Raw genomic sequence first — 23,700 nt, 5'->3', positions numbered from 1 at the left:
CAGAGCACGCGACATAGCTTTGCACACGATAAATATTATCGTTTCAGGGAGAAGAGCGGCAAATGTGACGACCTGGCATGAAGTTGATTCGATAGCAAATGACGAAAGCGTGTGGATTTCTCAGGTTATTACTAGATATGAACACTTTTCACATTCTCCCGTGCAACGTGGGTGCTAGACCTCCCTTCATTCAACATCGAAAGGTCATAGCTCTTGTCCAAAACAACAATGCCGTCTGAAAAGTCAATAATCGATAACTGAAAGTTGAACTGTACTTCCACTTACTGGCTATTACATCAACTTAGAAGTTTCTTCTGTGTTCTACTATGGTGCGTATAGAGTCTCCGCATACCACAGCACACGACATAGCTTTGCACACGGTAAATATAATCGTTTCAGAGAGAAGACCGGCAAATGTAACGACCTGTAATGATGTTGATTCGATAGCAAATGACGAAAACGTGCGGATTTCTCAGGTTTTTACTACATATGAAAGCTTTTCACATTTACCCGTGCAACGTGGGTGCTAGACCTCCCTTCATGCAAAATCTTAAGGTCCTAGCTCATGTCCAAAACACCAATGCCGTCTAAAAAGTCAATTATCGATAACTGAAAGTTGAACTGTACTGCCTCTTACTTTCAATAACATCAACTTAGAAGCTTCTTCTGTGTTCTACTATGGTGCGTATAGTGTCTCCGCATACCACAGCACACGACATAGCTTTGCACACGGTAAATATAATGGTTTCAAGGAGAAGACCGGCAAATGTGACGACCTGTAATGATGTTGATACGATAGCAAACGACGAAAACGTGCGGATTTCTCAGGTTTTTACTACATATGAACACTTTTCACATTCTCCCGTGCAACGTGGGTGCAAGACCTCCCTTCATGCAAAATCATAAGGTCCTAGCTCATGTCCAATGCACCAAAGCCGTCTAAAAAGTCAATAATCGTTAACTAAAACTAGAATTTTACTGCCTCTTACTGGCTATTATATCATCTTAGAAGCTTCTTCTGTGTTCTACTATGGGGCGTATAGAGTCTCCACATACCACAGCACGCGACATAGCTTCGCACACGGTAAATATAATCGTTTCAGAGAGAAGACCGGCAAATGTAACGACCTGTAATGATGTTGATTCGATAGCAAATGACGAAAACGTGCGGATTTCTCAGGTTTTTACTACATATGAACACTTTTCACATTTACCCGTGCAACGTGGCTGCTAGACCTCCCTTCATGCAAAATCTTAAGGTCATAGCTAACGTCCAAGGCACCAAAGCCGGCTAAAAAGTCAATAATCGATAGCTAAAACTCGAATTGTACTGCCTCTTACTATCTGTTACATCAACTTTCAAACTTCTTCTGTGTTCTGCTATGGTGCGTATAGTGTCTCCGCATACCACAGCACGCGACATAGCTTTCCACACGATAAATATAATCGTTTTAGGGAGAAGAGCGGAAAATGTGACCATCTGGTATGAAGTTGATTCGATAGCAAATGAGGAAAACCTGCGGATTTCTAAGGTTTTCTACTACACATGAACACATTTCACATTCTCCCTTGTATCGCGGGTGCTAGACCTCCCTTCGTGAAATATCGTAAGGTCCTAGCTCATGTCCAAGCCACCAAAGCCGTCTAAAAATCAATAATCGATAACTAAAACTTGAATTGTACCGCCTCTTACTGAATATTACATCAACTTAGTAGCTTCTTCCGTTCTACTATGGTGCGTATAGTGTCTCCACATACCACAGTACGCGACATAGCTTTGCACGCAATAAATATAAACGTTTCATAGAAAATAGCGGCAAATGTGACGATCTGGCATAAAGTTGATTCGATAGCAGATGACGGAAACGTGCGGATTTCTCAGGTTTTTACAACATATGAACACTTTTCACATTCTCCCGTGCAACGTGGGTGCTAGGCCTCCCTTCATGCAAAATCATAAGATCCTAGCTAATGTCAAAGGCACCAAAGCCGGCTAAAAGATCAATAATCGGTAACAAAAACTTGAATTGTAATGCCTCTTAATGGCTATTATGTCAACTTAGAAGCTTCTGTGTTCTACTGTGGTGCGTATAGAGTCTGCGCAAACCACAGCACGCGACATAGCCTTGCACGCGATAAATATAATCGTTTCAGGGTGAAGAGCGGAATATGTGTCGATCTGGCATGAAGTTGATTCGATAGCAAATGACGAAAACGTGCAGATTTCTCAGTTTTTTTACTACATATGAACTTATTTCACATTCTCCCGTGCAACGTGGGTGCCAGACCTCCCTTCATGCAAAATCTTAAGGTCCTAGCTCATGTCCAAGGCACCAAACCCGTCTAAAAAGTCAATTATCGACAACTAAAATTTGAATTTTACTGCCTCTAACTATCTGTTATATCAACTTTCAAGCTTCTTCTGTGTTCTGCTATGGTGCGTATAGTGTCTCCGCATACCAGAGCACGCGACATAGCTTTGCACACGATAAATATTATCGTTTCAGGGAGAAGAGCGGCAAATGTGACGACCTGGCATGAAGTTGATTCGATAGCAAATGACGAAAGCGTGCGGATTTCTCAGGTTATTACTACATATGAACACTTTTCACATTCTCCCGTGCAACGTGGGTGCTAGACCTCTTTTCATTCAAAATCGAAAGGTCCTAGCTCATGTCCAAAACACCAATGCCGTCTAAAAAGTCAATAATCGATAACTGAAAGTTGAACTGTACTGCCTCTTACTGGCTATTACATCAACTTAGAAGTTTCTTCTGTGTTCTACTATGGTGCGTATAGTGTCTCCACATACCACAGCACACGACATAGCTTTGCACACGGTAAATATAATGGTTTCAAGGAGAAGACCGGCAAATGTGACGACCTGTAATGATGTTGATACGATAGCAAACGACGAAAACGTGCGGATTTCTCAGGTTTTTACTACATATGAACACTTTTCACATTCTCCCGTGCAACGTGGCTGCAAGACCTCCCTTCATGCAAAATCATAAGGTCCTAGCTCATGTCCAATGCACCAAAGCCGTCTAAAAAGTCAATAATCGATAACTAAAACTAGAATTGTACTGCCTCTTACTGGCTATTATATCATCTTAGAAGCTTCTTCTGTGTTCTACTATGGGGCGTATAGAGTCTCCACATACCACAGCACACGACATAGCTTTGCACACGGTAAATATAATCGTTTCAGAGAGAAGAGCGGCAAATGTTTCGACCTGGCATGAATTTGAATCGATAGCAAATGACGAAAACGTGCAGATTTCTCAGTTTTTTACTACATATGAACTTTTTTCACATTCTCCCGTGCAACGTGGGTGCTAGACCTCCCTTCATTCAAAATCGAAAGGTCATAGCTCATGTCCAAAACAACAATGCCGTCTAAAAAGTCAATAATCGATAACTGAAAGTTGAACTGTACTGCCTCTTACTGGCTATTACATCAACTTAGAAGTTTCTTCTGTGTTCTACTATGGTGCGTATAGAGTCTCCGCATACCACAGCACACGACATAGCTTTGCACACGGTAAATATAATCGTTTCAGAGAGAAGACCGGCAAATGTGACGACCTGCAATGATGTTGATTCGATAGCAAATGACGAAAACGTTCGGATTTCTCAGGTTTTTACTACATATGAACACTTTTCACATTTACCCGTGCAACGTGGCTGCTAGACCTCCCTTCATGCAAAATCTTAAGGTCATAGCTAACGTCCAAGGCACCAAAGCCGGCTAAAAAGTCAATAATCGATAGCTAAAACTCGAATTGTACTGCCTCTTACTATCTGTTACATTAACTTTCAAGCTTCTTCTGTGTTCTGCTATGGTGCGTATAGTGTCTCCGCATACCACAGCACGCGACATAGCTTTCCACACGATAAATATAATCGTTTCAGGGAGAAGAGCTGCAAATGTGACCATCTGGAATGAAGTTGATTCGATAGCAAATGAGGAAAACCTGCGGATTTCTAAGGTTTTCTACTACACATGAACACATTTCACATTCTCCCTTGTATCGTGGGTGCTAGACCTCCCTTCATGAAATATCGTAAGGTCCTAGCTCATGTCCAAGCCACCAAAGCCGTCTAAAAATCAATAATCGATAACTAAAACTAGAATTGTACTGCCTCTTAGTGGCTATTATATCATCTTAGAAGCTTCTTCTGTGTTCTACTATGGGGCGTATAGAGTCTCCACATACCACAGCACACGACATAGCTTTGCACACGGTAAATATAATCGTTTCAGAGAGAAGACCGGCAAATGTGACGACCTGTAATGATGTTGATTCGATAGCAAATGACGAAAACGTGCGGATTTCTCAGGTTTTTACTACATATGAACACTTTTCACATTTACCCCTGCAACGTGGGTTCTAGACCTCCCTTCATGCAAAATCTTAAGGTCATAGCTAACGTCCAAGGCACCAAAGCCGGCTAAAAAGTCAATAATCGATAGCTAAAACTCGAATTGTACTGCCTCTTACTATCTGTTACATCAACTTTCAAGCTTCTTCTGTGTTCTGCTATGGTGCGTATAGTGTCTCCGCATACCACAGCACGCGACATAGCTTTCCACACGATAAATATAATCGTTTCAGGGAGAAGAGCGGCAAATGTGACCATCTGGCATGAAGTTGATTCGATAGCAAATGAGGAAAACCTGCGGATTTCTAAGGTTTTCTACTACACATGAACACATTTCACATTCTCCCTTGTATCGTGGGTGCTAGACCTCCCTTCATGAAATATCGTAAGGTCCTAGCTCATGTCCAAGCCACCAAAGCCGTCTAAAAATCAATAATCGATAACTAAAACTTGAATTGTACTGCCTCTTACTGAATATTACATCAACTTAGTAGCTTCTTCCGTTCTACTATGGTGCGTATAGTGTCTCCACATACCACAGTACGCGACATAGCTTTGCACGCAATAAATATAAACGTTTCATAGAAAATAGCGGCAAATGTGACGATCTGGCATAAAGTTGATTCGATAGCAGATGACGGATACGTGCGGATTTCTCAGGTTTTTACAACATATGAACACTTTTCACACTCTCCCGTGCAACGTGGGTGCTAGGCCTCCCTTCATGCAGAATCATAAGATCCTAGCTAATGTCAAAGGCACCAAAGCCGGCTAAAAAGTCAATAATCGGTAACAAAAACTTGAATTGTAATGCCTCTTAATGGCTTTTATGTCAACTTAGAAGCTTCTGTGTTCTACTATGGTGCGTATAGAGTCTGCGCAAACCACAGCACGCGACATAGCCTTGCACGCGATAAATATAATCGTTTCAGAGAGAAGAGCGGAATGTGTGTCGATCTGGCATGAAGTTGATTCGATAGCAAATGACGAAAACGTGTGGATTTCTCAGTTTTTTACTACATATGAAAACTTTTCACATTCTCCCTTGCAACGTGGGTGCAAGACCTCCCTTCATGCAAAATCGTAAGGTCCTAGCTCATGTCCAATGCACCAAAGCCGTCTAAAAAGTCAATACTCGATAACTAAAACTAGAATTGTACTGCCTCTTACCTGCTATTATATCAACTTAGAAGCTTCTTCTGTGTTCTACTATGGTGCGTATAGTGTCTCTACATTCCACAGTACGCGACATAGCTTTGCACACGATAAATATAATCGTTTCAGAGAGAAGAGCGTCATATGTGATGATCTGGCATGAAGTTGATACGATAGCAAACGACGAAAACGTGCGGATTTCTCAGGTTTTTACTACATATGAACACATTTCACATTCTCCCGTGTGCAACGTGGGTGCAAGACCTCCCTTCATGCAAAATCATAAGGTCCTAGCTCATGTCCAATGCACCAAAGCCGTCTATAAAGTCAATAATCGATAACTAAAACTAGAATTGTACTGCCTCTTACTGGCTATTATATCATCTTAGAAGCTTCTTCTATGTTCTACTATGGGGCGTATAGAGTCTCCACATACCACAGCACGCGACATAGCTTTGCACACGGTAAATATAATCGTTTCAGAGAGAAGAGCGGCAAATGTGTCGACCTGGCATGAAGTTGAATCGATAGCAAATGACGAAAACGTGCAGATTTCTCAGTTTTTTCTTACATATGAACTTTTATCACATTCTCCCGTGCAACGTGGGTGCTAGACCTCCCTTCATTCGAAATCGAAAGGTCATAGCTCATGTCCAAAACAACAATGCCGTCTAAAAAGTCAATAATCGATAACTGAAAGTTGAACTGTACTGCCTCTTACTGGCTATTACATCAACTTAGAAGTTTCTTCTGTGTTCTACTATGGTGCGTATAGAGTCTCCGCATACCACAGCACACGACATAGCTTTGCACACGGTAAATATAATCGTTTCAGAGAGAAGACCGGCAAATGTGACGACCTGTAAGATGTTGATTCGATAGCAAATGACGAAAACGTGCGGATATCTCAGGTTTTTACTACATATGAACACTTTTCACATTTACCCGTGCAACGTGGCTGCTAGACCTCCCTTCATGCAAAATCTTAAGGTCATAGCTAACGTCCAAGGCACCAAAGCCAGCTAAAAAGTCAATAATCGATAGCTAAAACTCGAATTGTACTGCCTCTTACTTTCTGTTACATCAACTTTCAAGCTTCTTCTGTGTTCTGCTATGGTGCGTATAGTGTCTCCGCATACCACAGCACGCTACATAGCTTCCCACACGATAAATATAATCGTTTCAGGGAGAAGAGCGGCAAATGTGACCATCTGGCATGAAGTTGATTCGATAGCAGATGACGGAAACGTGCGGATTTCTCAGGTTTTTACTACATATGAACACTTTTCACATTCTCCCGTGCAACGTGGGTGCTAGGCCTCCCTTCATGCAAAATCATAAGATCCTAGCTAATGTCAAAGGCACCAAAGCCGGCTAAAAAGTCAATAATCGGTAACAAAAACTTGAATTGTAATGCCTCTTAATGGCTATTATGTCAACTTAGAAGCTTCTGTGTTCTACTATAGTGCGTATAGAGTCTGCGCAAACCACAGCACGCGACATAGCCTTGCACGCGATAAATATAATCGTTTCAGGGAGAAGAGCGGAATATGTGTCGATCTGGCATGAAGTTGATGCGATAGCAAATGACGAAAACGTGTGGATTTCTCAGTTTTTTACTACATATGAAAACTTTTCACATTCTCCCTTGCAACGGGGGTGCAAGACCTCCGTTCATGCAAAATCGTAAGGTCCTAGCTCATGTCCAATGCACCAAAGCCGTCTAAAAAGTCAATACTCGATAACTAAAACTAGAATTGTACTGCCTCTTACTCGCTATTATATCAACTTAGAAGCTTCTTCTATGTTCTAATATGGTGCGTATAGTGTCTCCACATTCCACAGTACGCGACATAGCTTTGCACACGATTAATATAATAGTTTCAGAGAGAAGGGCGTCAAATGTGATGATCTGGCATGAAGTTGATACGATAGCAAACGACGAAAACGTGCGGATTTCTCAGGTTTTTACTACATATGAACACTTTTCACATTCTCCCGTGCTACGTGGGTGCAAGACCTCCCTTCATGCAAAATCATAAGGTCCTAGCTCATTTCCAATGCACCAAAGCCGTCTAAAAAGTCAATAATCGATAACTAAAACTAGAATTGTACTGCCTCTTACTGGCTATTATATCATCTTAGAAGCTTCTTCTGTGTTCTACTATGGGGCGTATAGAGTCTCCACATACCACAGCACGCGACATAGCTTTGCACAAGGTAAATATAATCGTTTCAGAGAGAAGAGCGGCAAATGTGTCGACCTGGCATGAAGTTGAATCGATAGAAAATGACGAAAACGTGAAGATTTCTCAGTTTTTTACTACATATGAACTTTTTTCACATTCTCCCGTGCAACGTGGGTCCTAGACGTCCCTTCTTGTCAAATCGTAAGTTACTAACGCATATCCATTGCACCAAAGCCGTCTGAAAGTCAACAATCGATAACTAAAACTTGAATCGTACTGAGTCTTACTGGATATTACATCAACTTAGAAGCTTCTTCTGTGTTCTACTATGGTGCGTATAGTGTCTCCGCATACCACAGCTCGAGACATAGCTTTGCACACGATAAATATAATCGTTTCAGAGAGAAGAGCGGGAAATGTGACAACATGGCATGAAGTTGATTCGATAGCAAATGACGAAAACGTACGGATTTCTCAGGTTTTTATTACATATGAACATGTCTCATATTCCCACGTGCAACGTTGGTGCTGGGCCTCCCTTCATGCAAAATCTTAAGGTCCTAGCTCATGTCCAAGGCACCAAACCCGTCTAAAAAGTCAATTATCGACAACTAATATTTGAATTGTACTGCCTCTAACTATCTGTTACATCAACTTTCAAGCTTCTTCTGTGTTCTGCTATGGTGCGTATAGTGTCTCCGCATACCAGAGCACGCGAGATAGCTTTGCACACGATAAATATTATCGTTTCAGGGAGAAGAGCGGCAAATGTGACGACCTGGCATGAAGTTGATTCGATAGCAAATGACGAAAGCGTGCGGATTTCTCAGGTTATTACTACATATGAACACTTTTCACATTCTCCCGTGCAACGTGGGTGCTAGACCTCCTTTCAATCAAAATCGAAAGGTCCTAGCTCATGTCCAAAACAACAATGCCGTCTAAAAAGTCAATAATCGATAACTGAAAGTTGAACTGTACTGCCTCTTACTGGCTATTACATCAACTTAGAAGTTTCTTCTGTGTTCTACTATGGTGCGTATAGAGTCTCCGCATACCACAGCACAAGACATAGCTTTGCACACGGTAAATATAATCGTTTCAGAGAGAAGACCGGCGAATGTGACGACCTGTAATGATGTTGATTCGATAGCAAATGACGAAAACGTGCGGATTTCTCAGGTTTTTACTACATATGAACACTTTTCACATTCTCCCGTGCAACGTGGGTGTAAGACCTCCCTTCATGCAAAATCATAAGGTCCTAGCTCATGTCCAATGCACCAAAGCCGTCTAAAATGTCAATAATCGATAACTAAAACTAGAATTGTACTGCCTCTTACTGGCTATTATATCATCTTAAAGGCTTCTTCTGTGTTCTACTATGGGGCGTATAGAGACTCCACATACCACAGCACGCGACATAGCTTTGCACACGGTAAATATAATCGTTTCAGAGAGAAGAGCGGCAAATGTGACCATCTGGCATGAAGTTGATTCGATAGCAAATGAGGAAAACCTGCGGATTTCTAAGGTTTTCTACTACACATGAACACATTTCACATTCTCCCTTGTATCGTGAGTGCTAGACCTCCCTTCATGAAATATCGTAAGGTCCTAGCTCATGTCCAAGCCACCAAAGCCGTATAAAAATCAATAATCGATAACTAAAACTTGAATTGTACTGCCTCTTACTGAATATTACATCAACTTAGTAGCTTCTTCCGTTCTACTATGGTGCGTATAGTGTCTCCACATACCACAGTACGCGACATAGCTTTGCACGCAATAAATATAAAAATTTCATAGAAAATAGCGGCAAATGTGACGATCTGGCATAAAGTTGATTCGATAGCAGATGACGGAAACGTGCGGATTTCTCAGGTTTTTACTACATATGAACACTTTTCACATTCTCCCGTGCAACGTGGGTGCTAGGCCTCCCTTCATGCAAAATCATAAGATCCTAGCTAATGTCAAAGGCACCAAAGCCGGCTAAAAAGTCAATAATCGGTAACAAAAACTTGAATTGTAATGCCTCTTAATGGCTATTATGTCAACTTAGAAGCTTCTGTGTTCTACTATGGTGCGTATAGAGTCTGCGCAAACCACAGCACGCGACATAGCCTTGCACGCGATAAATATAATCGTTTCAGAGAGAAGAGCGGAATGTGTGTCGATCTGGCATGAAGTTGATTCGATAGCAAATGAGGAAAACGTGTGGATTTCTCAGTTTTTTACTACATATGAAAACTTTTCACATTCTCCCTTGCAACGTGGGTGCAAGACCTCCCTTCATGCAAAATCGTAAGGTCCTAGCTCATGTCCAATGCACCAAAGCCGTCTAAAAAGTCAATACTCGATAACTAAAACTAGAATTGTACTGCCTCTTACCTGCTATTATATCAACTTAGAATCTTCTTCTGTGTTCTACTATGGTGCGTATAGTGTCTCTACATTCCACAGTACGCGACATAGCTTTGCACACGATAAATATAATCGTTTCAGAGAGAAGAGCGTCAAATGTGATGATCTGGCATGAAGTTGATACGATAGCAAACGACGAAAACGTGCGGATTTCTCAGGTTTTTACTACATATGAACACATTTCACATTCTCCCGTGTGCAACGTGGGTGCAAGACCTCCCTTCATGCAAAATCATAAGGTCATAGCTCATGTCCAATGCACCAAAGCCGTCTATAAAGTCAATAATCGATAACTAAAACTAGAATTGTACTGCCTCTTACTGGCTATTATATCATCTTAGAAGCTTCTTCTATGTTCTACTATGGGGCGTATAGAGTCTCCACATACCACAGCACGCGACATAGCTTTGCACACGGTAAATATAATCGTTTCAGAGAGAAGAGCGGCAAATGTGTCGACCTGGCATGAAGTTGAATCGATAGCAAATGACGAAAACGTGCAGATTTCTCAGTTTTTTACTACATATGAACTTTTTTCACATTCTCCCGTGCAACGTGGGTGCTAGACCTCCCTTCATTCAAAATCGAAAGGTCATAGCTCATGTCCAAAACAACAATGCCGTCTAAAAAGTCAATAATCGATAACTGAAAGTTGAACTGTACTGCCTCTTACTGGCTATTACATCAACTTAGAAATTTCTTCTGTGTTCTACTATGGTGCGTATAGAGACTCCACATACCACAGCACGCGACATAGCTTTGCACACGGTAAATATAATCGTTTCAGAGAGAAGAGCGGCAAATGTGACCATCTGGCATGAAGTTGACTCGATAGCAGATGACGGAAACGTGCGGATTTCTCAGGTTTTTACTACATATGAACACTTTTCACATTCTCCCGTGCAACGTGGGTGCTAGGCCTCCCTTCATGCAAAATCATAAGATCCTAGCTAATGTCAAAGGCACCAAAGCCGGCTAAAAAGTCAATAATCGGTAACAAAAACTTGAATTGTAATGCCTCTTAATGGCTATTATGTCAACTTAGAAGCTTCTGTGTTCTACTATAGTGCGTATAGAGTCTGCGCAAACCACAGCACGCGACATAGCCTTGCACGCGATAAATATAATCGTTTCAGGGAGAAGAGCGGAATATGTGTCGGTCTGGCATGAAGTTGATTCGATAGCAAATGACGAAAACGTGTGGATTTCTCAGTTTTTTACTACATATGAAAACTTTTCACATTCTCCCTTGCAACGGGGGTGCAAGACCTCCGTTCATGCAAAATCGTAAGGTCCTAGCTCATGTCCAATGCACCAAAGCCGTCTAAAAAGTCAATACTCGATAACTAAAACTAGAATTGTACTGCCTCTTACTCGCTATTATATCAACTTAGAAGCTTCTTCTATGTTCTAATATGGTGCGTATAGTGTCTCCACATTCCACAGTACGCGACATAGCTTTGCACACGATAAATATAATAGTTTCAGAGAGAAGGGCGTCAAATGTGATGATCTGGCATGAAGTTGATACGATAGCAAACGACGAAAACGTGCGGATTTCTCAGGTTTTTACTACATATGAACACTTTTCACATTCCCCCGTGCTACGTGGGTGCAAGACCTCCCTTCATGCAAAATCATAAGGTCCTAGCTCATGTCCAATGCACCAAAGCCGTCTAAAAAGTCAATAATCGATAACTAAAACTAGAATTGTACTGCCTCTTACTGGCTATTATATCATCTTAGAAGCTTCTTCTGTGTTCTACTATGGGGCGTATAGAGTCTCCACATACCACAGCACGCGACATAGCTTTGCACAAGGTAAATATAATCGTTTCAGAGAGAAGAGCGGCAAATGTGTCGACCTGGCATGAAGTTGAATCGATAGAAAATGACGAAAACGTGAAGATTTCTCAGTTTTTTACTACATATGAACTTTTTTCACATTCTCCCGTGCAACGTGGGTCCTAGACGTCCCTTCTTGTCAAATCGTAAGTTACTAGCGCATATCCATTGCACCAAAGCCGTCTGAAAGTCAACAATCGATAACTAAAACTTGAATCGTACTGAGTCTTACTGGATATTACATCAACTTAGAAGCTTCTTCTGTGTTCTACTATGGTGCGTATAGTGTCTCCGCATACCACAGCACGAGACATAGCTTTGCACACGATAAATATAATCGTTTCAGAGAGAAGAGCGGGAAATGTGACAACATGGCATGAAGTTGATTCGATAGCAAATGACGAAAACGTACGGATTTCTCAGGTTTTTATTACATATGAACATGTCTCATATTCCCACGTGCAACGTTGGTACTGGGCCTCCCTTCATGCAAAATCTTAAGGTCCTAGCTCATGTCCAAGGCACCAAACCCGTCTAAAAAGTCAATTATCGACAACTAATATTTGAATTGTACTGCCTCTAACTATCTGTTACATCAACTTTCAAGCTTCTTCTGTGTTCTGCTATGGTGCGTATAGTGTCTCCGCATACCAGAGCACGCGACATAGCTTTGCACACGATAAATATTATCGTTTCAGGGAGAAGAGCGGCAAATGTGACGACCTGGCATGAAGTTGATTCGATAGCAAATGACGAAAGCGTGCGGATTTCTCAGGTTATTACTACATATGAACACTTTTCACATTCTCCCGTGCAACGTGGGTGCTAGACCTCCTTTCAATCAAAATCGAAAGGTCCTAGCTCATGTCCAAAACAACAATGCCGTCTAAAAAGTCAATAATCGATTACTGAAAGTTGAACTGTACTGCCTCTTACTGGCTATTACATCAACTTAGAAGTTTCTTCTGTGTTCTACTATGGTGCGTATAGAGTCTCCGCATACCACAGCACAAGACATAGCTTTGCACACGGTAAATATAATCGTTTCAGAGAGAAGACCGGCGAATGTGACGACCTGTAATGATGTTGATTCGATAGCAAATGACGAAAACGTGCGGATTTCTCAGGTTTTTACTACATATGAACACTTTTCACATTCTCCCGTGCAACGTGGGTGCAAGACCTCCCTTCATGCAAAATCATAAGGTCCTAGCTCATGTCCAATGCACCAAAGCCGTCTAAAAAGTCAATAATCGATAACTAAAACTAGAATTGTACTGCCTCTTACTGGCTATTATATCATCTTAAAGGCTTCTTCTGTGTTCTACTATGGGGCGTATAGAGACTCCACATACCACAGCACGCGACATAGCTTTGCACACGGTAAATATAATCGTTTCAGAGAGAAGAGCGGCAAATGTGACCATCTGGCATGAAGTTGATTCGATAGCAAATGAGGAAAACCTGCGGATTTCTAAGGTTTTCTACTACACATGAACACATTTCACATTCTCCCTTGTATCGTGAGTGCTAGACCTCCCTTCATGAAATATCGTAAGGTCCTAGCTCATGTCCAAGCCACCAAAGCCGTATAAAAATCAATAATCGATAACTAAAACTTGAATTGTACTGCCTCTTACTGAATATTACATCAACTTAGTAGCTTCTTCCGTTCTACTATGGTGCGTATAGTGTCTCCACATACCACAGTACGCGACATAGCTTTGCACGCAATAAATATAAAAATTTCATAGAAAATAGCGGCAAATGTGACGATCTGGCATAAAGTTGATTCGATAGCAGATGACGGAAACGTGCGGATTTCTCAGGTTTTTACTACATATGAACACTTTTCACATTCTCCCGTGCAACGTGGGTGCTAGGCCTCCCTTCATGCAAAATCATAAGATCCTAGCTAATGTCAAAGGCACCAAAGCCGGCTAAAAAGTCAATAATCGGTAGCAAAAACTTGAATTGTAATGCCTCTTAATGGCTATTATGTCAACTTAGAAGCTTCTGTGTTCTACTATAGTGCGTATAGAGTCTGCGCAAACCACAGCACGCGACATAGCCTTGCACGCGATAAATATAATCGTTTCAGGGAGAAGAGCGGAATATGTGTCGATCTGGCATGAAGTTGATTCGATAGCAAATGACGAAAACGTGTGGATTTCTCAGTTTTTTACTACATATGAAAACTTTTCACATTCTCCCTTGCAACGGGAGTGCAAGACCTCCCTTCATGCAAAATCGTAAGGTCCTAGCTCATGTCCAATGCACCAAAGCCGTCTAAAAAGTCAATACTCGATAACTAAAACTAGAATTGTACTGCCTCTTACTCGCTATTATATCAACTTAGAAGCTTCTTCTATGTTCTAATATGGTGCGTATAGTGTCTCCACATTCCACAGTACGCGACATAGCTTTGCACACGATAAATATAATAGTTTCAGAGAGAAGGGCGTCAAATGTGATGATCTGGCATGAAGTTGATACGATAGCAAACGACGAAAACGTGCGGATTTCTCAGGTTTTTACTACATATGAACACTTTTCACATTCTCCCGTGCTACGTGGGTGCAAGACCTCCCTTCATGCAAAATCATAAGGTCCTAGCTCATGTCCAATGCACCAAAGCCGTCTAAAAAGTCAATAATCGATAACTAAAACTAGAATTGTACTGCCTCTTACTGGCTATTATATCATCTTAGAAGCTTCTTCTGTGTTCTACTATGGGGCGTATAGAGTCTCCACATACCACAGCACGCGACATAGCTTTGCACAAGGTAAATATAATCGTTTCAGAGAGAAGAGCGGCAAATGTGTCGACCTGGCATGAAGTTGAATCGATAGAAAATGACGAAAACGTGAAGATTTCTCAGTTTTTTACTACATATGAACTTTTTTCACATTCTCCCGTGCAAAGTGGGTCCTAGACGTCCCTTCATGTCAAATCGTAAGTTACTAGCGCATATCCATTGCACCAAAGCCGTCTGAAAGTCAACAATCGATAACTAAAACTTGAATCGTACTGAGCCTTACTGGATATTACATCAACTTAGAAGCTTCTTCTGTGTTCTACTATGGTGCGTATAGTGTCTCCGCATACCACAGCTCGAGACATAGCTTTGCACACGATAAATATTATCGCTTCAGGGAGAAGAGCGGCAAATGTGACGACCTGGCATGAAGTTGATTCGATAGCAAATGACGAAAGCGTGCGGATTTCTCAGGTTATTACTACATATGAACACTTTTCACATTCTCCCGTGCAACGTGGGTGCTAGACCTCCTTTCAATCAAAATCGAAAGGTCCTAGCTCATGTCCAAAACAACAATGCCGTCTAAAAAGTCAATAATCGATAACTGAAAGTTGAACTGTACTGCCTCTTACTGGCTATTACATCGACTTAGAAGTTTCTTCTGTGTTCTACTATGGTGCGTATAGAGTCTCCGCATACCACAGCACACGACATAGCTTTGCACACGGTAAATATAATCGTTTCAGAGAGAAGACCGGCGACATTGACGACCTGTAATGATGTTGATTCGATAGCAAATGACGAAAACGTGCGGATTTCTCAGGTTTTTACTACATATGAACACTTTTCACATTCTCCCGTGCAACGTGGGTGCAAGACCTCCCTTCATGCAAAATCATAAGTTCCTAGCTCATGTCCAATGCACCAAAGCCGTCTGAAAAGTCAATAATCGATAACTAAAACTAGAATTGTACTGCCTCTTACTGGCTATTATATCATCTTAAAGGCTTCTTCTGTGTTCTACTATGGGGCGTATAGAGACTCCACATACCACAGCACGCGACATAGCTTTGCACACGGTAAATGTAATCGTTTCAGAGAGAAGAGCGGCAAATGTGACCATCTGGCATGAAGTTGATTCGATAGCAAATGAGGAAAACCTGCGGATTTCTAAGGTTTTCTACTACACATGAACACATTTCACATTCTCCCTTGTATCGTGAGTGCTAGACCTCCCTTCATGAAATATCGTAAGGTCCTAGCTCATGTCCAAGCCACCAAAGCCGTATAAAAATCAATAATCGATAACTAAAACTTGAATTGTACTGCCTCTTACTGAATATTACATCAACTTAGTAGCTTCTTCCGTTCTACTATGGTGCGTATAGTGTCTCCACATACCACAGTACGCGACATAGCTTTGCACGCAATAAATATAAAAATTTCATAGAAAATAGCGGCAAATGTGACGATCTGGCATAAAGTTGATTCGATAGCAGATGACGGAAACGTGCGGATTTCTCAGGTTTTTACTACATATGAACACTTTTCACATTCTCCCGTGCAACGTGGGTGCTAGGCCTCCCTTCATGCAAAATCATAAGATCCTAGCTAATGTCAAAGGCACCAAAGCCGGCTAAAAAGTCAATAATCGGTAGCAAAAACTTGAATTGTAATGCCTCTTAATGGCTATTATGTCAACTTAGAAGCTTCTGTGTTCTACTATAGTGCGTATAGAGTCTGCGCAAACCACAGCACGCGACATAGCCTTGCACGCGATAAATATAATCGTTTCAGGGAGAAGAGCGGAATATATGTCGATCTGGCATGAAGTTGATTCGATAGCAAATGACGAAAACGTGTGGATTTCTCAGTTTTTTACTACATATGAAAACTTTTCACATTCTCCCTTGCAACGGGGGTGCAAGACCTCCCTTCATGCAAAATCGTAAGGTCCTAGCTCATGTCCAATGCACCAAAGCCGTCTAAAAAGTCAATACTCGATAACTAAAACTAGAATTGTACTGCCTCTTACTCGCTATTATATCAACTTAGAAGCTTCTTCTATGTTCTAATATGGTGCGTATAGTGTCTCCACATTCCACAGTACGCGACATAGCTTTGCACACGATAAATATAATAGTTTCAGAGAGAAGGGCGTCAAATGTGATGATCTGGCATGAAGTTGATACGATAGCAAACGACGAAAACGTGGGGATTTCTCAGGTTTTTACTACATATGAACACTTTTCACATTCTCCCGTGCTACGTGGGTGCAAGACCTCCCTTCATGCAAAATCATAAGGTCCTAGCTCATGTCCAATGCACCAAAGCCGTCTAAAAAGTCAATAATCGATAACTGAAAGTTGAACTGTACTGCCTCTTACTGGCTATTACATCAACTTAGAAGTTTCCTCTGTGTTCTACTATGGTGCGTATAGAGTCTCCGCATACCACAGCACACGACATAGCTTTGCACACGGTAAATATAATCGTTTCAGAGAGAAGAGCGGCAAATGTGTCGACCTGGCATGAAGTTGAATCGATAGAAAATGACGAAAACGTGAAGATTTCTCAGTATTTTACTACATATGAACTTTTTTCACATTCTCCCGTGCAACGTGGATCCTAGACGTCCCTTCATGTCAAATCGTAAGTTACTAGCGCATATCCATTGCACCAAAGCCGTCTGAAAGTCAACAATCGATAACTAAAACTTGAATCGTACTGAGTCTTACTGGATATTACATCAACTTAGAAGCTTCTTCTGTGTTCTACTATGGTGCGTATAGTGTCTCCGCATACCACAGCTCGAGACATAGCTTTGCACACGATAAATATAATCGTTTCAGAGAGAAGAGCGGGAAATGTGACAACATGGCATGAAGTTGATTCGATAGCAAATGACGAAAACGTACGGATTTCTCAGGTTTTTATTACATATGAACATGTCTCATATTCCCACGTGCAACGTGGGTGCTGGGCCTCCCTTCATGCAAAATCTTAAGGTCCTAGCTCATGTCCAAGGCACCAAACCCGTCTAAAAAGTCAATTATCGACAACTAATATTTGAATTGTACTGCCTCTAACTATCTGTTACATCAACTTTCAAGCTTCTTCTGTGTTCTGCTATGGTGCGTATAGTGTCTCCGCATACCAGAGCACGCGACATAGCTTTGCACACGATAAATATTATCGTTTCAGGGAGAATAGCGGCAAATGTGACGACCTGGCATGAAGTTGATTCGATAGCAAATGACGAAAGCTGTCGGATTTCTCAGGTTATTACTACATATGAACACTTTTCACATTCTCCCGTGCAACGTGGGTGCTAGACCTCCTTTCATTCAAAATCGAAAGGTCCTAGCTCATGTCCAAAACAACAATGCCGTCTAAAAAGTCAATAATCGATAACTGAAAGTTGAACTGTACTGCCTCTTACTGGCTATTACATCAACTTAGAAGTTTCTTCTGTGTTCTACTATGGTGCGTATAGAGTCTCCGCATACCACAGCACAAGACATAGCTTTGCACACGGTAAATATAATCGTTTCAGAGAGAAGACCGGCAAATGTGACGACCTGTAATGATGTTGATTCGATAGCAAATGACGAAAACGTGCGGATATCTCAGGTTTTTACTACATATGAACACTTTTCACATTCTCCCGTGCAACGTGGGTGCAAGACCTCCCTTCATGCAAAATCATAAGGTCCAATGCACCAAAGCCGTCTAAAAAGGCAATAATCGATAACTAAAACTAGAATTGTACTGCCTCTTACTGGCTATTATATCATCTTAAAGGCTTCTTCTGTGTTCTACTATAGGGCGTATAGAGACTCCACATACCACAGCACGCGACATAGCTTTGCACACGGTAAATATAATCGTTTCAGAGAGAAGAGCGGCAAATGTGTCGACCTGGCATGAAGTTGAATCGATAGCAAATGACGAAAACGTGCAAATTTCTCAGTTTTTTACTACATATGAACTTTTTTCACATTCTCCCGTGCACCGTGGGTGCTAGACCTCCCTTCATTCAAAATCGAAAGGTCATAGCTCATGTCCAAAACAACAATGCCTTCTAAAAAGTCAATAATCGATAACTGAAAGTTGAACTGAACTGCCTCTTACTGGCTATTACATCAACTTAGAAGTTTCTTCTGTGTTCTACTATGGTGCGTATAGAGTCTCCGCATACCACAGCACACGACATAGCTTTGCACACGGTAAATATAATCGTTTCAGAGAGAAGACCGGCAAATGTGACGACCTGTAATGATGTTGATTCGATAGCAAATGACGAAAACGTGCGGATTTCTCAGGTTTTTACTACATATGAACACTTTTCACATTTACCCGTGCAACGTGGCTGCTAGACCTCCCTTCATGCAAAATCTTACGGTCATAGCTAACGTCCAAGGCACCAAAGCCGGCTAAAAAGTCAATAATCGATAGCTAAAACTCGAATTGTATTGCCTCTTACTATCTGTTACATCAACTTTCAAGCTTCTTCTGTGTTCTGCTATGGTGCGTATAGTGTCTCCGCATACCACAGCACGCGACATAGCTTTCCACACGATAAATATAATCGTTTCAGGGAGAAGAGCGGCAAATGTGACCATCTGGCATGAGGTTGATTCGATAGCAAATGAGGAAAACCTGCGGATTTCTAAGGTTTTCTACTACACATGAACACATTTCACATTCTCCCTTGTATCGTGGGTGCTAGACCTCCCTTCATGAAATATCGTAAGGTCCTAGCTCATGTCCAAGCCAACAAAGCCGTCTAAAAATCAATAATCGATAACTAAAACTTGAATTGTACTGCCTCTTACTGAATATTACATCAACTTAGTAGCTTCTTCCGTTCTACTATGGTGCGTATAGTGTCTCCACAAACCACAGTACGCGACATAGCTTTGCACGCAATAAATATAAACGTTTCATAGAAAATAGCGGCAAATGTGACGATCTGGCATAAAGTTGATCCGATAGCAAATGACGAAAACGTGCGGATTTCTCAGGTTTTTAATACATACGAACATTTATCAAATTCTCCAGTGCAACGTGGGTGCTAGACCTTCCTTCATGCTAAATCTTAAGGTCCTAGCTCATGTCCAAAAGCACCAAAGCCGTCTAAAAGTCAATTATCGACAACTAAAATTTGAATTGTACTGCCACTTACTATCTGTTACATCAACTTTCAAGCTTCTTCTGTGTTCTGCTATGGTGCGTATAGTGTCTCCGCATACCAGAGCACGCGACATAGCTTTGCACACGATAATTATTATCGTTTCAGAGAGAAGAGCAGCAAATGTGACGACCTGGCATGAAGTAGATTCGATAGCAAATGTCGAAAACGTGTGGATTTCTCAGGTTTTTACTACGTATGAACACTTTTCATATTCTCCCGTGCAACATTTGTGCTAGACCTCCCTTCATGCAAAATCTTAAGGTCATAGCTAACGTCCAAGGCACCAAAGACGACTAAAAAGTCAATAATCGATAGCTAAAATCTCGAATTGTACTGCCTCTTACTGGCTATTACATCAGCTTAGAAGCTTCTTCTGTGTTCTACTATGGTGCGTATAGTGTCTCCACATCCCACATCACCCGACATAGCCTTGCACACGATAAATATAATCGTTTCAGAAATAAGAGCGGGAATTGTGACAACGTGGCACGAAGTTGATTCGATAGCAATTGACGAAAACGTGCGGATTTCTCAGGTTTTTACTGCATATGATAACTTTTCAAAATCTCCAATGCAACCTGGGTGCTAGACCTCCCTTCGTGCAAAATCGTAAGGTCCTAGCACATGTCCAAGACACGAAAGCCGTCTAAAAAGTCAATAATCGATAACTAAAACTTGAATTGTACTTCGTCTTACTGTCTATTACATCATTTTAGAAGCTTCTTCTGTGTTCTAGTATGGTGCGTATAGTGTTTCCACATCCCACAGTACGCGACATAGCTTTGCACACGATAAATGAAATCGTTTCAGAGAGAAGAGCGGCAAATGTGACGATCTGGCATAAAGTTGATTCGACAGCAAACGACGAAAACGTGCGGATTTCTCAGTTTTTTACTACATATGAACACTTTTCATACTCTCCCGTGCAACGTGGGTCCTTGACGTCCCTTCATGTGAAATCGGAAGTTCCTAGCGCACTTCCATGGCACCAAAGCCGTCTAAAAGTCAACAATCGATAACTAAAACTTGAATTGTACTGCCTCTTACTGGCTATTACATCCCCTTAGAAGCTTCTTTTGTGTTCTACTATGGTGAGTATAGTGTCTCCGCATACCACAGCACGCGACATAGCTTTGCACACGATAAATATAATCGTTTCAGTGATAAGAGCGGCAAATTTGACAGCATGGCATTAAGTTGATTCGATAGCAAATGACGAAAACGTGCGGATTTCTCAGGTTTTTATTAGATATGAACATTTATCAAATTCTCCAGTGCAACGTGGGTGCCAGACCTTCCTTCATGCTAAATCTTAAGGTCCTAGCTCATGTCCAAAAGCACCAAAGCCGTCTAAAAGTCAATTATCGACAACTAAAATTTGAATTGTACTGCCTCTTACTATCTGTTACATCAACTTTGAAGCTTCTTCTGTGTTCTGCTATGGTGCGTATAGTGTCTCCGCATACCAGAGCACGCGACATAGCTTTGCACACGATAATTATTATCGTTTCAGAGAGAAGAGCAGCAAATGTGACGACCTGGCATGAAGTAGATTCGATAGCAAATGACGAAAACGTGCGTTTTTTTCAGGTTTTTGCCGCATATGAACACTTTTCACATTTTCCCGTGAAAGGAGGGTGCTAGGCATCCCTTCATGCAAAATCATAAGATCTTAGCTCATGTCGAAGGCACCAAAGCCGGCTAAAAAGTCAGTAATCGATAGCTAAACCTCGCATTTTACTGCCTCTTACTGGCAATTACTTCACCTTAGAAGCTTCTTCTGTGTTCTACTATGGTGCGTAGTGTGTCTCCGCATACCACAGCACGGGACATAGCTTTGCACACGGTAAATATAATCGTTTCAGAGAGAAGACCGGCAAATGTGACGACCTGTAATGAGGTTGATTCGATAGCAAATGACGAAAACGTGCGGATTTCTCAGGTTTTTACAACATATGAACACTTTTCACATTCTCCCGTGCAACGTGGGTGCTAGGCCTCCCTTCGTGCAAAATCGTAAGGTCCTAACTCATGTCCAAGACACGAAAGCAGTCTAAAAAGTCAATCATCGATAACTGAAAGTTGAAATGTACTGCCTCTTACTGGCTATTACATCAGCTTAGAAGCTTCTTCTGTGTTCTACTATGGTGCGTATAGAGTCTGCGCAAACCACAGCACGCGACATAGCCTTGCACGCGATAAATATAATCGTTTCATGGAGAAGAGCGGAATATGTATCGATCTGGCATGAAGTTGATTCAATAGCAAATTACGAAAACGTGCGGATTTCTCAGGTTTTTACTACATATGAACACTTTTCACATTATCTCGTGCAACGTGGGGGCACGCCCTCCCTTCATGCAAAATCGTAAGGTCCTAGCTCATGTGCAATGCACCAAAGCCGTATGAAAAGCCAATAATCGATATCTAAAACTAGAATTGTACTGCCTCTTACTTGCTATTACATCAACTTAGAAGGTTCTTCTGTGTTCTACTATGGTGCGCATAGTGTCTCCGCATACCACAGCACGCGACATAGCTTTGCACACGATAAAAATAATCGTTTCAGAGATAAGAGCGGCAAATGTGACAGCATGGCATTAAGTTGATTCGATAGCAAATGACGAGAACGTGCGGATTTCTCGGGTTTTTATTACATATGAACATTTATCAAATTCTCCAGTGCAACGTGGGTGCTAGACCTCCCTTGATGCAAAATCTTAAGGTCGTAGCTCATGTCCAAGGCACCAAAGCTGTCTAAAAAGTCAATTATCGACAACTAAAATTTGAATTGTACTGCCACTTACTATCTGTTACATCAACTTTCAAGCTTCTTCTGTGTTCTGCTATGGTGTGATTAGTGTCTCCGCATACCACAGCACGTGCCATAGCTTTGCACACGATAAATATAAATGTTTCAGAGAGAGGACCGGCAAATGTGACGACCTGTAATGAAGTTGATTCGATAGCAAATGACGAAAACGTGCGGATTTCTCAGGTTTTTACAACATATGAACACTTTTCACATTCTCCCGTGCATCGTGGGTGCAAGACCTCCCTTCGTACAAAATCGTAAGGTCCTAGCTCATGTGGAATGCACCAAAGCCGTCTGAAAAGTCAATAATCGATAACTAAAACTAGAATTGTACTGCCTCTTACTGGCTATTACATCAACTTAGAAGCTTCTTCTGTGTTCTACTATGGTGCGCATCGTGTCTCCACATCGGACAACACGCGACATAGCTTTGCACACGATAAATGAAATCGTTTCAGAAAGAAGAGCGGCAAATATGACAACCTGGCATGAAGTTGATACGATAGCAAATGACGAAAACGTGCGGATTTTTTAGGTTTTTACTACATATGAACACTTTTCACATTCTCCCGTGCAACATCGGTGCTAGACCTCCCTTCATGCAAAATCCTAATGTCATAGCTCACGTCCAAGGCACCAAAGCCGCCTAAAATGTCAATAATCGATAGCTAAAACTCGAATTGTACTGCCTCTTACTGGCTATTACATCAACTTAGAAGCTTCTTCTGTGCTATACTATGGTGCGTATAGTGTCTCCGCATACCACAGCACGCGACATAGCCTTGCACGCGATAAATATTATCGTTTCAGAGAGAAGAGCGACGAATGTGACGACCTGGCATGAAGTTGATTCGATAGCAAATGACGAAAACGTTCGGATTTCTCAGGTTATTACTACATATGAATACTTTTCACTATCTCCCA

The sequence above is a fragment of the Schistocerca gregaria genome, chromosome 1 (genome assembly GCF_023897955.1).
Source record: "Schistocerca gregaria isolate iqSchGreg1 chromosome 1, iqSchGreg1.2, whole genome shotgun sequence".
Lineage (NCBI taxonomy): Eukaryota > Metazoa > Arthropoda > Insecta > Orthoptera > Acrididae > Schistocerca > Schistocerca gregaria.
Note: the sequence above shows the minus strand (reverse complement) of the source record.